The following is a 12,969-nucleotide window of genomic DNA, read 5'->3' as shown; positions in this document are numbered from 1 at the left end:
TCAGTGTTTTTCTTATTGTTATAACTACATGTGATCCATATTCTTTTGTGTTGTTTTTTTGTTTCCATATTTTCCACACTGCAAGATGAAACATGTTCAGTTAAGTGATGCAGAAATGAAAAAACTGGCAAAAAAGAACCAACAAAAGGCTTTGAATTTAGTGGCCAAGACTAGATAACAGACTAATTTTTTTCACTGACCTTGCACAACAAGATCTTCCAAATCAAAACCCATCTCTGCCATCAGAAGTCACTTGTACTGTATCTGACTCTGACAAGATTGAAGTTGAACCAAGCTTCACACCTATAAGTTTCACTTTGTCCACTTCAAGGTCAGAACATCATGATGATGTTGAGGTGTCACAAGCTTGCTCAAGAGGCACAAGTTCCACAACTGATGTTACTTTGCCTGTAAATTCTCCAGATATTTCTAGTGATGCAGTTTGAAGTTGAAATAATTTCTGAAAATGAAAATCTGGTAAAATGCTTTAGTCTACAAAAGATGAAGAAACTAAAGCAAAAGACGCAGGGTTGTGGCTCAATTTCTCTGCTGCAGATGTAGCTTATTGGATTGCTTGTGGACCCACTGACTGTTAACACCACAATGGGCCATTTGTTAAATTTTGCTGGACTTTGAATAGTAGCAAACCAACGAGACACTGTTTGTAAAAACTTTTCTTTGGGGTAAAAGCCAATGGTGAGTAATACAAGAGAGAGTGGTTATTGTATTCACTATCGATTCTTTGTCCCTAAACTTTTCTCATGTTTTTTTGAAAGAGAAGGGGTCATTGGCAGGTGAAATACTATTGTAATTGATCATCATGAAAGAAGCACTACTCATTGAGACTAGCTAACATACTTAACTCTCAGACAAGGTGTAGGCTTGCGACAAGAGTTGGAAAAACAAATTAAAAATGAGTACAATTACTGGGAATATATCTTGGAGCATGTAATAGCTGTTATTTGTACATTAGCTGAATGTGGCATGGCTTTTCAAGGAACAGATAAAATTTGGTTCACAGCAGAATGGGAATTTTTAGGTTTGCTTGAGCTCATAAGTCAGTTTGATCCATTTTTAACAGGGCACTTACTTGTTCAAAACCACCTATGATGAACTCATTGAACCAATGGCTCAGAAGGTACACTCATTCATTGTTGATGAAGTAAATGCTTCTGGTTATTTTAGCTTGTCAGTTGACTCGACACAACATCTACCACATATACATCAGTTAAGTGATGTACTTCAATACTTAAAAGATGGGCAGCCTATTGAATGCTTTTTAACCTTTCTGGAACTGAAAAGCCATTGACTGGTTGAAATGGCAAACCAGGTATTGCAGTACTTATGTGAAGTTTGCAAACTTAATTTTTTCAAAATGTAGGGATCAGTCTGATGACAGAGCTGCTGACATGTCTGGGCATTATAAGGATACCCAGCAAAAGATTTTAGAAGAAAATAAGTTTGCCATATATGTGCCCTGTGCAGCCTCTTCACTGAATCTGGTAGACCAAAGAGCTTTTGACTTCTGTCAAGTCACAGTTAATTTTTCTCTATGATGCATTTGCTCTGGAAATTTTTTCAGCCTCAATCAGCCAGTGGGAAATTCTTAAAGCTTGTCTTGGAAATGAAAGTGTGTTAAAATCCCTCCCTGATATCAGATGGGAGACACATGCTATGGCAACAACATCAATTTTGAAGTCTTTGAGACTTTGGAAGCTTGAGACATAGCAAATAGAGTTTCTTTCCTAAGTGATGTGCCAAAAGAAGTCACTTCATCTACTGAAACTGAAAGGTACTCTCAGTGTTCTGAAAAGTTAATTGATGCTTACCCAGAGGACTTGGACACTAATCTCTCTGCCAAGCTTCAGCAGTTTCACTCGTGCGCCATAAGTTCAGAGCAACAAAAACTGTAATAAACAGATTTAGTCATGCTGAACTTTGTAAAATAATTTCAGATGACAAACTTGGGTGTGCGTTTCCAAACGTAGACATTGCATTGCGTGTATTTTTGACATTAATGGTCACAAACTGCACAACTGAGCATTCATTTTCTCAATTCAAGCATATTAAAAATCCTAACAGAATAACTATGTGACAAGACAGGCAGGATGCCTTGTCTCTGGTAAGTATAGAAGCAGATTTGTTATGCCAAATTAGTTTTGAGGACTTAATCAAAGACTTTGCAATTAAAAAATCTAGAAGAAAACTTTTTAAAATATAAATAAATATTAAGGTATAAGTAAATAATTTGCTTACAGGGCTTAAAGTTCAAAGTGAGAATTTTTTGGTAAAAGAGTAGCCCAAGAGCCGGTGTGTTGTGGTAGCCAGTTGCTTTCCCTCCAGCCTTACACTGCAAAATTAGGGATGTTTAGTACAGGTAGCTTTGCGTTAAATTCAAAACAAACCAAATTACAAACTAAAGAACAACTCCAGGAAATCTTATTACGTTGTCTCAAAGGTTAAAATTTAATTAGTTGTTGTTAAGCAGAAAACTATGCTTTTTATACTGTTATAGCAGTTGTATTTTTGCATATCATGAACATTAACAAAATAAAAAACATCTGTGTCAGGAGTAGTTTAACATGTAAACTATGTAAAATTGATTCTGTAAAAAGATTATAAAAGCTATAGGTGTTTCAAACAGTATTAACTGATGAAAAAAGCAAAATTTCAAAGCTTAAATAAATTGTTAGTGTCTTAAAAAGTCAAGGCATGAAAATATACTGTGGCAATATTTAATTAACTTTCATGCTGTATTCATTTATAAATAATTAATTACAAGGGGAAATACTTATTCTTCACATACATAACATGTATATCTTTATCATTCATATGTTCTTTAAATCACAAAATGTTTCTAATGTTAAGAAACAGAAAAGTATGAAGGTGATGAAAACTTTCAGTAAAATATTTCTACTCACATAAAAACTTATTTATTATTACTATTCTTTATATGCTCAAGAATTTTGCTTTCCACTATCCTCCACACTCTCACCTATGTTTATGTGATTAACATGGTTTAGCTGTTCTGTAGCATGAAAATAATCATGCAACAACCTGCTGGTGACAGTGTGACACACACTTTTTATGAAGGTCACTCTCCCTGAATTATAGTCTACTTTCTTCTTATTTTGTCACTCAAGTGTTTAAGACTTATTCTTTGCTTAGCTTTGTTCATAGTTTTGAACTTAGTGTTTGGAATTTAACTTCCAACTTTCATTGTCTAAAAGCAGTTATGTGTATGTTGAATTTATTTGATGAAATATTTTGTTTACCAAGATTTTTCATCTTGATTTATTAACTTATTTAGTTATGAATTTGTTTTTTATTGTTATGACTTCAACTGCTACCAGTACCCTAAATAAACCATCTGTTGCTGTAATCACAAATGAACTTTATTTGCAGAAGAGTTTGGGAACTCATTTACAGAAATATAAGGAGTCATTCCTGCAGTCTGTGGGTTCTCCAGATACTCATTTTTTCTCCCTTACCATAGGGATGCTGCATAAAAAGATAAAGGCACAGACAGCTTTTTATGTTTTGTTCTCATGCTCTGTATCACATAAACTTTATTTTGTTACATGATGTGCATCATTTTCCTGAATAGTTTGTGTCTTTTCCCTTCCTTAATATCTTACATACTCACACTTTGGCCTATCATTGGGATTCAAATTCTTCTTTGGATTCTTTACAGTTGGGTTCTATATCCGAGTTTGGGTTTAAGACCCAGATACTTCATATGCTCAGTTTTCCAATCTTTGTTTATATTTAATCTCCCTTCTGTGTTACCTTCCAATCATTCATTTTTTGTCATATGCTATTTATTATTTTCCAAAGTTTTTAGGATGTTGGTCATTCAGTATTGTTGTGTACATTTGATTTCCTTTGCTCTGGTGTTGTTGGGCAGAATTCAATTTTTACACAGGTGTATTTATTCCTCTCATCTTTAAGAGAATAACACGTTTACATATGGCTGCTTTAATGCATTAGTCTATTTTGGATGCAGCTTTTAGTCATTAGAGTTGTGAGTGGAGTCATCTCATCTCAGTCTTCCTTATACTCCTTTGCCACTCATGTGTCTCAATCTTCCCCTGTTCATCTCTCTCCCATTTTGTCCCTGGTCAGCTCATTTTTCCAAAGCTTCTGACTCAAGTCATCTTATTTTTTGCTGCCAATCCCTCTGCTGTAATAAGTTTCAGTGGCAGCTTGGCATGTACAGAACCATGGAGACCAAGCTGTATAAGACTGTCCATGTTTATAGAACTTTCCCCACCTACCTTGGGCATTAAAAGTCTTTTTTTATAGAACTCTTACTTCATTTTTAAACTCTTTTTCCAGTTCCCTTCCTTCTCCTAGGGAATCCCTACTATTATCTATCAGAAGCAGATCAGGACCTTCTTTCCGAAAGTACTGTAGAATCTATGGGTCATTTCAGCTTCTATTTCTGGTTGTTTGCTGTCCACAAACAGACAGTGTGGAGTCGTTTAAGTCACTTTGTTAGGTGCTTACTCCAGGTTTGTGGATGACAAATTTGAGATGTCTGATGCTTACTTCCATGCTTCCATATTCTCAACATCTTGTCAGTTTCTTAGAGTTAACCACATGGTCTATCAGTTTCAAGATGTTTAGTTTGGCCTTTCCTTGGCCTCTTCGTCGTTTATGTTGGATAATCAGAGTTGATGATAGATGTTTCATTCCCAGGAACTTTATTTACGTCATTACATGGACAAATGATGTTTTCTAGCTTCATCATGGACAGTATCCTCCTGGCACACTTGGTTGGTTGTTGAAGATAGGTATGTGTGTTTTGACACTGGCTCAGTGTTTCTTTTTCATGTTGAGATATTTTTCAACTGCCACTTCAGCCATTTCCAGTTCATCTTCAGTCTATAGAGCTATCAGTTCAAAGAGCACAATACTGCTTGAAAAGATTTATTACTAAAAGAAACAAAAGGTAGTAATCATGATATGTTTCAACAAAATGATTGTTACTTTATAACAATATCATATACATGGTAATATCCCTAACTAGAGTAACCACTCCAGTAATATTGGCTGCTATATAATATTACAGTGTGTAACATACTAAAAAAAAGAATCTGTTCATACCAGGAGAATGTAGAAAACAGAAACTAAATAACAGTATATATATTCAGTTATTGGATTTATTTTTGTTGTTTTTTTTCAGCTTCTGTAAGGTCATCACAGACCCAGGTGCTAAACAAACAGCAACACTGAAGAAGTAAAATTAAATGGTTCTATGTGAAAGAAATATTTATGCCAACTTAAACATTATCATTCAGTGATATATACAAGTTATGAATTAGTTGTAATGTGATAAATTTGTGACTCATCAAAATTTTGTCATAAACTGTAATCCTTGTTTCACAGTATAATAGGAGTAGAAAATAGCATATCTATCTGATATGAAGTTACTGCTCTTCAGATTTATGAAGAGACAATTATGTTGTTAATAGAGTGACTTATTTATGATAAGGTAATATTGTAGAATCCTAACTCAGTTCAGAATGTTTACTTGTGAAATTGATGGTGAGAGTACGGAGGAAAGAAAAGAACAGTATGTAACAAAATTCAAAGTTTCTGTTTCTTGAGACGTAGTTAGTCAGTACTATATACTAATTATTCTGTGTGAATTAAAGTGGACTTTAAAAACAAGAACATTAAATTATATATTAATCTAACTTCTAGTAGTTAACAAAGTCTTTGGGTTTCTGTTTTGTTTGTTATGTATTTTATTTTACCCTATTTTTTTAGATTTGTGGATGGATTAGTTAACTGGTGAGTCTAAGCTTGTTGTGTGTGAAGCTAAACAGAAAGTGTTGCTGAGTTGTTTGAAAGAGATTTACATTAATATCTGTGTAAGTACTAAATATGATAATAGTTAATAGTTATTCTTTTATGATTAACATGAAAAGGTGTAAATTAAAAAAATATGTATTTCACTGGTATAATGAAATACTTCTGTTGATAGTTACCTATATGAGTCCTTTAATATGTATACCCAGACATTAATATTTACATATATCCAGATTTGAGTATATAGAACATGACATTGCTAGGATTGTTAAGTTTACTCAATTATCATTTACAAGTCAGTGAACTTAGCTTTGATATTAATAACATGGTACAAAATCTATGATAATCAACACCTAACAGTGTTTAATGTTATCTTGTAATAAGTTGTTTAGAAATTATGAAAGTTCTACATAAAGTAAAAAATCAGTAAATATGTGTTACAACATATATTTGTAAACTTTAGATTAATAAGTACTTTTATGTGGTGTATAAAACATTATCAACATGTTTTTAGTTTATATAGACACTGGAAAGGTTACAAGTTGACAGGTGAATGCAGCTGAATAAAGAAACTGTATCAGTGAATTTGTTATATTGAACAGGAAAAATTATTTCTGTAATATTACATGATGTGTGTCTGACATAATTAAGCTGAAGATATTTAACATTTGATAAAGATGTATACTTTTGGAAAGTTTAACATTATTTGTTTTCATGTGGGAAACCTTAACAGTTTTAAACTAAGCCATCATTATTTGATTTTTGTGAAGAGCTTTTAATATATGTTACTGTAAATTACTGGTGCACAAAGGCCAGTCTGCGGGCCAAATCCTGCCCTCGATGAGTCACTGAGTGGCAAGTGGTCACGAAGATTAAATGCTATAGAAGAATATGCATTAGATTAAATACTGGATGGTTCCATATTTGTGTTGAGCAATAAAGAAAATTTAATAAGCAAATCTTGTTAATGCATAGGCATTTAATCATTGGCGCAATGATGTAATATTTCCCTAATAAAATCTCACACGTTCTAATTGTTCTTCAAGATTTACTGACGAGCCCTATTTCGTAACAAAAATGGAAGCTAATAGTAAAAGAAAAGTTGATGATAAAAACCAGCAGTTTCATGATGATTGGACTGCGCAATACTGTTTTGTTCAACAACAGAAGAATGTGATTTGTCTGCTGTGTCATTTGACAGTAGCAGTGGTGAAGGTATCCAATATAAAGTGTCATTATGAGTTGAAGCATAAAGATTTTCACAACATTGTCGATGACGAACGAACAGCTCAAATTGAATCTCTGCAGAGGTCACTGAATCACCAGCAGAATGTTTTCTCAAAACAGTCAGCAGATTTGGGTGCAGCATGTGAGGTCAGTTACGATATTTTGTTGATGATAGCGAAATCTTGCCGACTGTTCACTGAGGGTCAAGCAGTGTATGATTACTGCATTGGAAAAGTTGTGCCCGGAAGCAGTTCGCAAGCTACAGACGGTGGCTTTGAATCGTATGACAGTTCAACGAAGAATTTCACACCTCTCAGCAGACGTGACAAGGCAGCTTACATATAAAGCAGCCAACTTTGTCTACTTCTCTTTGGCAGCAGACGAGTCGACTGACATCAGTTCAACAGCACAGCTACTAGTTTTTGTTCGTAGTGCGTCATCATCATTTGATATCACAGAGGAACTAACTGGCATGGGTTCCAATGAGGGTCAGACAACTGGGTCTGCTCTATTTGAGGAGACAGTACGACTGTGTAGTAGTGTTTCATTGGATTTCATGAAACTGGTAAGTGTGACAACTGATGGAGCACCAGCCATGACCGGAAAAAGTAGTGGGCTGGTAGCACTGTTGATGAAGCATCGAGGAAAGCAGAACAGACAGTTGGTGAAGTTGCACTGTATTATTCACCAACAGAACCTGTGCAGTAAAGAACTTGGTTTTCAGGCACTTATGGCATTTGTGATGAAAACCATTAATTTCATCAAATCACGAGGGCTCAATTACCATCAGTTTCGAAGTCTTCTTGAAGAAATTGATTCAGACTATGGTGACCTTGTGTATCACTGTGAAGTACACTGGCTGAGTCGAGAGAAGATGCTCAGAAGATTCTGGGAGTTGATTGATGAGGTGATAGAATTCCTCAGAAGCAACAACAAAGACACAGAAGTGAGTTCCATGACTGATCCAGCATGGCAAGCTGATTTGACCTTTCTGGTCGACATGACACAACACTTGAATGATCTGAATTTGAAGTTGCAAGGCAGAAATCAGCTTGTCTGTCAGTCTGCAAATCACGTTTCAGCTTTCAGGACAAAGTTGCAGCAAGCGGCATCAGGCAACTTCGTGCACTTTCTCACTTTTCAGTTACAGCTACAGAAGAATCAGGACATCGACACACAAGTTTGTGTTGGGAAGCTAGATACCTTGATTCAATCCTTCAGCAAGTCGTGACACTGCAAAGAGAAAACAAATAGATTTTAATAAGGTGGGTGCTAAAGCAACAACCTGTTGTGTTGGTGGAATTTATAAGTAACATTTGTGGTAATGTAATGAGCCATAAAAGAAAATTTGGAAGCCGGTGTGATTCAGCATGCCACATGTTGCATTGGTTGTATACTGTTGTTATAGTAAATGGGAAACATGCAGAACACCTGATAGAGGTCAGTAGTGACATCCTCTATTACTACTTTCAGTTGTGTCTTGGAAGCTTGATTTCTGCTGGTACAGAAAGCCAGGTTTTGGTCCTTTATATTATCATAATCTCCATGTACATCTACTTCTTGTATCTCAGAATGGCTGGTATGGGTATTAACACTTTTACTAATAAAGTGGAGAACAACATTTTGACCTTAAGTCATCTTCAGGTTAACCTAAGAAGTTCAAAACATTGTTCTCTGCTTTATTAGTGAAAGAGTTAATACCTATCTCAGCCATCCTGAGATCCATTTTTATTTCAAGTGGGTTTCTTGTCATCACGTGAAACTTACTTCTTGCACTACCTATGGCACAGAGCTGCATGGTAAGATATTGTTTTAAATGCTCAAGCTAAAGCAAAATGAACTTGCATTAAAAGTCATAAGACTAATATTTTTTTTTCATTTTTAGGTTTTCAATCTGTAGTCCAGTGCTACACAAGAAGAAATCACGGCTAGTTACTGGATTAACTTAGATGAACTAAGAATAATTTTTGTTACACCTTCTTTTGGAAATAATTTTTACAAGTCAGAGCTGAAATATGCACTGTTCATTTAGTGCAGAAACAATCAAATATGAACATGTTGTCAGGTATAAACTAAAATGTTGTATAATATTCTGTGTGCCACATTCATCATTGTACAAATACAAATTCAGAGCTTTGGAAGAAATTAAACTTTCAGTTGTGAAACTACTATATATTTTTTACTGTCATCACTTTGGTTCATGCTTATTAAGGATGTTACATTTGTCTAACATTGAGTCATGTTAAAACTGTTGAATTTATCACTTTGATCATTATAATTGTTCCAAATTAATTATTGGTGATGATGTGTGGTTTAAAATAGAATGTAACAAGCAAAATCACCCATTTATAGTGATGGTTGGTGTTTAAGTTAAGTCTAGCAAAAGTACCTGTCCCCAGTGACAGTTACTGTTTAAGTTAATCTACCAATATAAATTATTTATGAACTTTAAAAAGGTTAACTTTTTTGCACTCTTGGTTTCACTTAGAGCCAAAGCTCCGAGCTTTTTATACTTCACACCATAAAATAATTAATCACTTCAGTTGTGCTAAAAGCTGCTCAACAGTAACACATGGTAAATGTACATTTGTATTTCTTATAGTACGTCACATTTTGAAATGTTAATGATAGTCTGATAAATATAGAATATCATACTTGTGAAATAAAGTTTGGTATTAACATTATTCATACTTGTTCTACTGCCATTTCAAAAGTGAATGTTAAGCTGTACCTGCATGAACAGATCTTCAAATGCTGCATGTTTCCAATATATTATTAAGAATTCAGAAGTTATTCATAGTTGTCAGTTTTAAACATAATGATGAAATAATTAGTATAAAAGGTTATCTGTTTACAGTAACTGTTGGAATGACAGTTGCACAAACAGAAACAGCTGTAGCACCAAGATGAACTAAATTTTACTTCTGTAGTATCTACATGTAAACAGAAGGTTAACAATCGCTTTATTCAGTGAACCATTATAAGTCCATTCTCTGTACATTTCACAAAGTATTAAACAATTCCAGACATTTACAGTGTTTGATTTTATCCTTTTTTGGGCAGGAAGAAACAAAACTAAGTATGCTTTGTACATACTAGTTGACAAGTTATTTTAAGGTCATTTTGTGTAATAATAAAAAATGGTGTCTTATTTAAAACAAAGTACTGTAATAGATTAATAAATCTTAATTAACACTTATTACATCACATTTAAAAGTCCTGCTGTATTACTAGGTGTAAATAAAAAAGTTTGTTATTTTTTAATTGAGAAAAAAACTTTAAAGTGCGACCCAAAAAAGGTTGTTTGTTATATAACAGTTTTGACATGTATTCATCTTAAGCATTGCTTGTTATGTAATGATATTTATGCCTAACATTTTTTGCACATCTGTTTACAAGTAGCAGTTTAAGCCAATTGAATATCATTCCAATATTTTAAACTAGTAATACACAAAGGTAATTCAACATGAGTACACATTTAAATGAAATTGAAATGTCTTTAATATGATGTTAAGGTTTAGTTATTCATTGTGTCCTAGAAAATGTAAGAAATGTGTGGTAATGAGGACATGTATTTTTCTTAAAATTTATAGTTTAAGACTTAGTCAAATAACTTTTATTATTGCTATTATTGGTTTATTAAAGGTGGTATACATGTAGATCATATCTTTTATTGCAAATGTCACAAAAAGGTTTTTGTTGACAATTTTAAGCTGTTTGTAAATTAATATCTAATTACATGTTGCATTGTTTAAGCATACAATAATATTATTTCATACATGTAAGTTATAATCGATTTATATATTTTCTCAAGCCATTTCTTATTGCATAGGTTTAAGTGATTGATAATTAAGAGATACATGTGAACCTCACAAAGTTAACAGGTGAATTTCATATCATGCACATTCCAGTATCTGGTCGATACAAGTTCAGTATATTATATTTTCAGTACATAGTACTTTATTATTATCATACATTCTTGTATTCAAATAAATTCAATCAAATATTGATTCACTGAATATTTGTTTATTGTCTCCTTTAACAGGTTTAATCTTTATGATGCATTTACATACACTTAACTTATTTCATCCACCTTTTTAATTATTTATTTTACAGTGCATAAAGGAATTGCGTGAAGAATAATGCAGTACCGTAATAATAACAAACTTCTGAACAAAGCACGTTATGTGCATAGAACTATTCCAAAGTGCTCTTAAATGTAAAAAAAAAAAATTTCTCTGTTCATGTCACAGTGTGTTACATTAATTATATCACATGTGTAGTATGACAAAAATGCAGTAATATGCAGTATAAGGTGTGAAAGAAATTATTTTTAAGTGTGAAGAGTAATATTTCTTTCTTTATTTGGATTCAATTATAGTAAATGATATAAGGTTGTGTTAACTTTCACTTAGAAACATCTGACAGACTCAGAGAAAAAGGAATGTATTTTCTATTTGCATTCAAACAGAGGTAATTAACATTCTTCAAATATTATGTCTGGTGATTTGAAAACACAGCTCGAATTCCTTCCATAAGATATTTCAAATAATCACATAGTAAACAACTAGCCAAAATGTGTATACTTTAATGGTATTTGCTAATTTACCAGGACAGTGGCAACCTGAAACTAGATTTTTGTTAGGGTGGGGTGAGAGAATCCAGTCACAAAACAAAGAACTCTTGTCAGTTGTAGGTTAATAACAATCATACAAAGAATAATAAGTTGGATGTATCTTACTTTTCATATTAAACTTATACTGTTGTTTTGATTACCATAGTGGTTTACAACACAGACAAACATTTTGAACATCTTTAATGGAATGTGTTATTGACTGATTGACAAATATGTTATGCTTCTGGAATAATTATTCATTATTTTGGTTTGATAAAACTGACTTTTCTTGGACATTAATGGAATTGCATATAAATATTCAGACTAGTGAAACAACTGCTATAATAAAATTTCTGAATTAGAATTATTTATGGCGATATTAAATTATAATTTCAGTAAGGGTAACTTGTACTGATGAAAATTTGTAACCAAGTTGATTCTGTTAATATAATTCTTATATGTACCTGTAAATTAATTAAGATTTTGAAAAGATTGCTTTATCATTAATTTGTACTTTATGAAAGTTGGAATAAATCATGTTTGAATGTAAATCCATATACTTAGAATAGGGAAATGAAGCTACGTTTTACTTCCACCTACAAAATTCTCACAGAATTGAAAATATTGTTTCTGCTATGCAAAAATAATTTATCGTCAGAACAGTATTCATTAACAACGTATTATCTAATTGACACAAATGGATTTAATGTTTTTCAATTCTTGTAGTCTTTGAGGCCATTTTGAATTTGCTGAGTGAATTACGTAAACATAATGTAAATTTGTGAGGATGTTACAGTAGTACTTTGGGTCTCTCACATTTGAAATTCTCCAGTTACTGTTGTATTATGTGTATTTATGTTGCAAGTTCGTTTGTGTAACTGTTCTTTATTTGGGGAATTTTGTAGGTTGTTAATTTTGATGTCTCACTTGTAGAAGTAACATATTTATGTTGCACTAGTTTTGGAGAAAACAAAGGACCAAAAAAAACATGATAAGTTTCAGTATATGTTGTATTTTATAATAACTGATGTAAGCAAAAGGCGAGTGTAAAAATAATTTAGTATACATTTTGCACGATATATTAATTTTTTTTTTTAATGTCTAACGTAAGGTGGTAATATAATTCAAGTTTATCCGTTGATAGTATTACGTACGGTGAACTTTGTCCTTAATAAACGAAAGCAAAAAACTTAGTGTTTACTTGTCTAATAAATACAGGCCGTACTTATTAAATAAAGACTTAACTCCGTTAGACCGAACACAAGTAGACATGCTTATTTAGGTATGTGCAATTAGAAACTTTTGTGTTA

At 32.8% G+C, this 12,969-nt stretch overlaps 1 long non-coding RNA gene across 7 annotated transcripts in view; it reads left to right on the top strand.

Annotated features, from left to right (window-relative positions):
• LOC143249398 (uncharacterized) overlaps positions 1-12,969 on the top strand; it is a 33,121-nt gene that overhangs the window by 10,204 nt on the left and 9,948 nt on the right. The window contains exons 4-5 of one of the 7 annotated variants that reach the window (XR_013027759.1): positions 5,776-5,799; positions 8,930-9,261. The exons of 2 other annotated variants lie outside the window; for them this stretch is intronic. This is a non-coding gene — a long non-coding RNA (uncharacterized LOC143249398). Of the gene's footprint in view, positions 1-5,188; positions 5,227-5,775; positions 5,880-8,929; positions 9,262-12,969 lie in introns of those variants that run through there. 4 more of the 7 variants (XR_013027757.1, XR_013027758.1, XR_013027760.1 and 1 more) reach the window with 4 other exon arrangements.

Source organism: Tachypleus tridentatus, chromosome 4 (assembly GCF_004210375.1).
Source record: "Tachypleus tridentatus isolate NWPU-2018 chromosome 4, ASM421037v1, whole genome shotgun sequence".
Taxonomy (NCBI): Eukaryota; Metazoa; Arthropoda; class Merostomata; order Xiphosura; family Limulidae; genus Tachypleus; species Tachypleus tridentatus.
The sequence above is the reverse complement of the archived record's forward strand: the minus strand, read 5'-3'. Positions and strand labels throughout refer to the sequence as shown.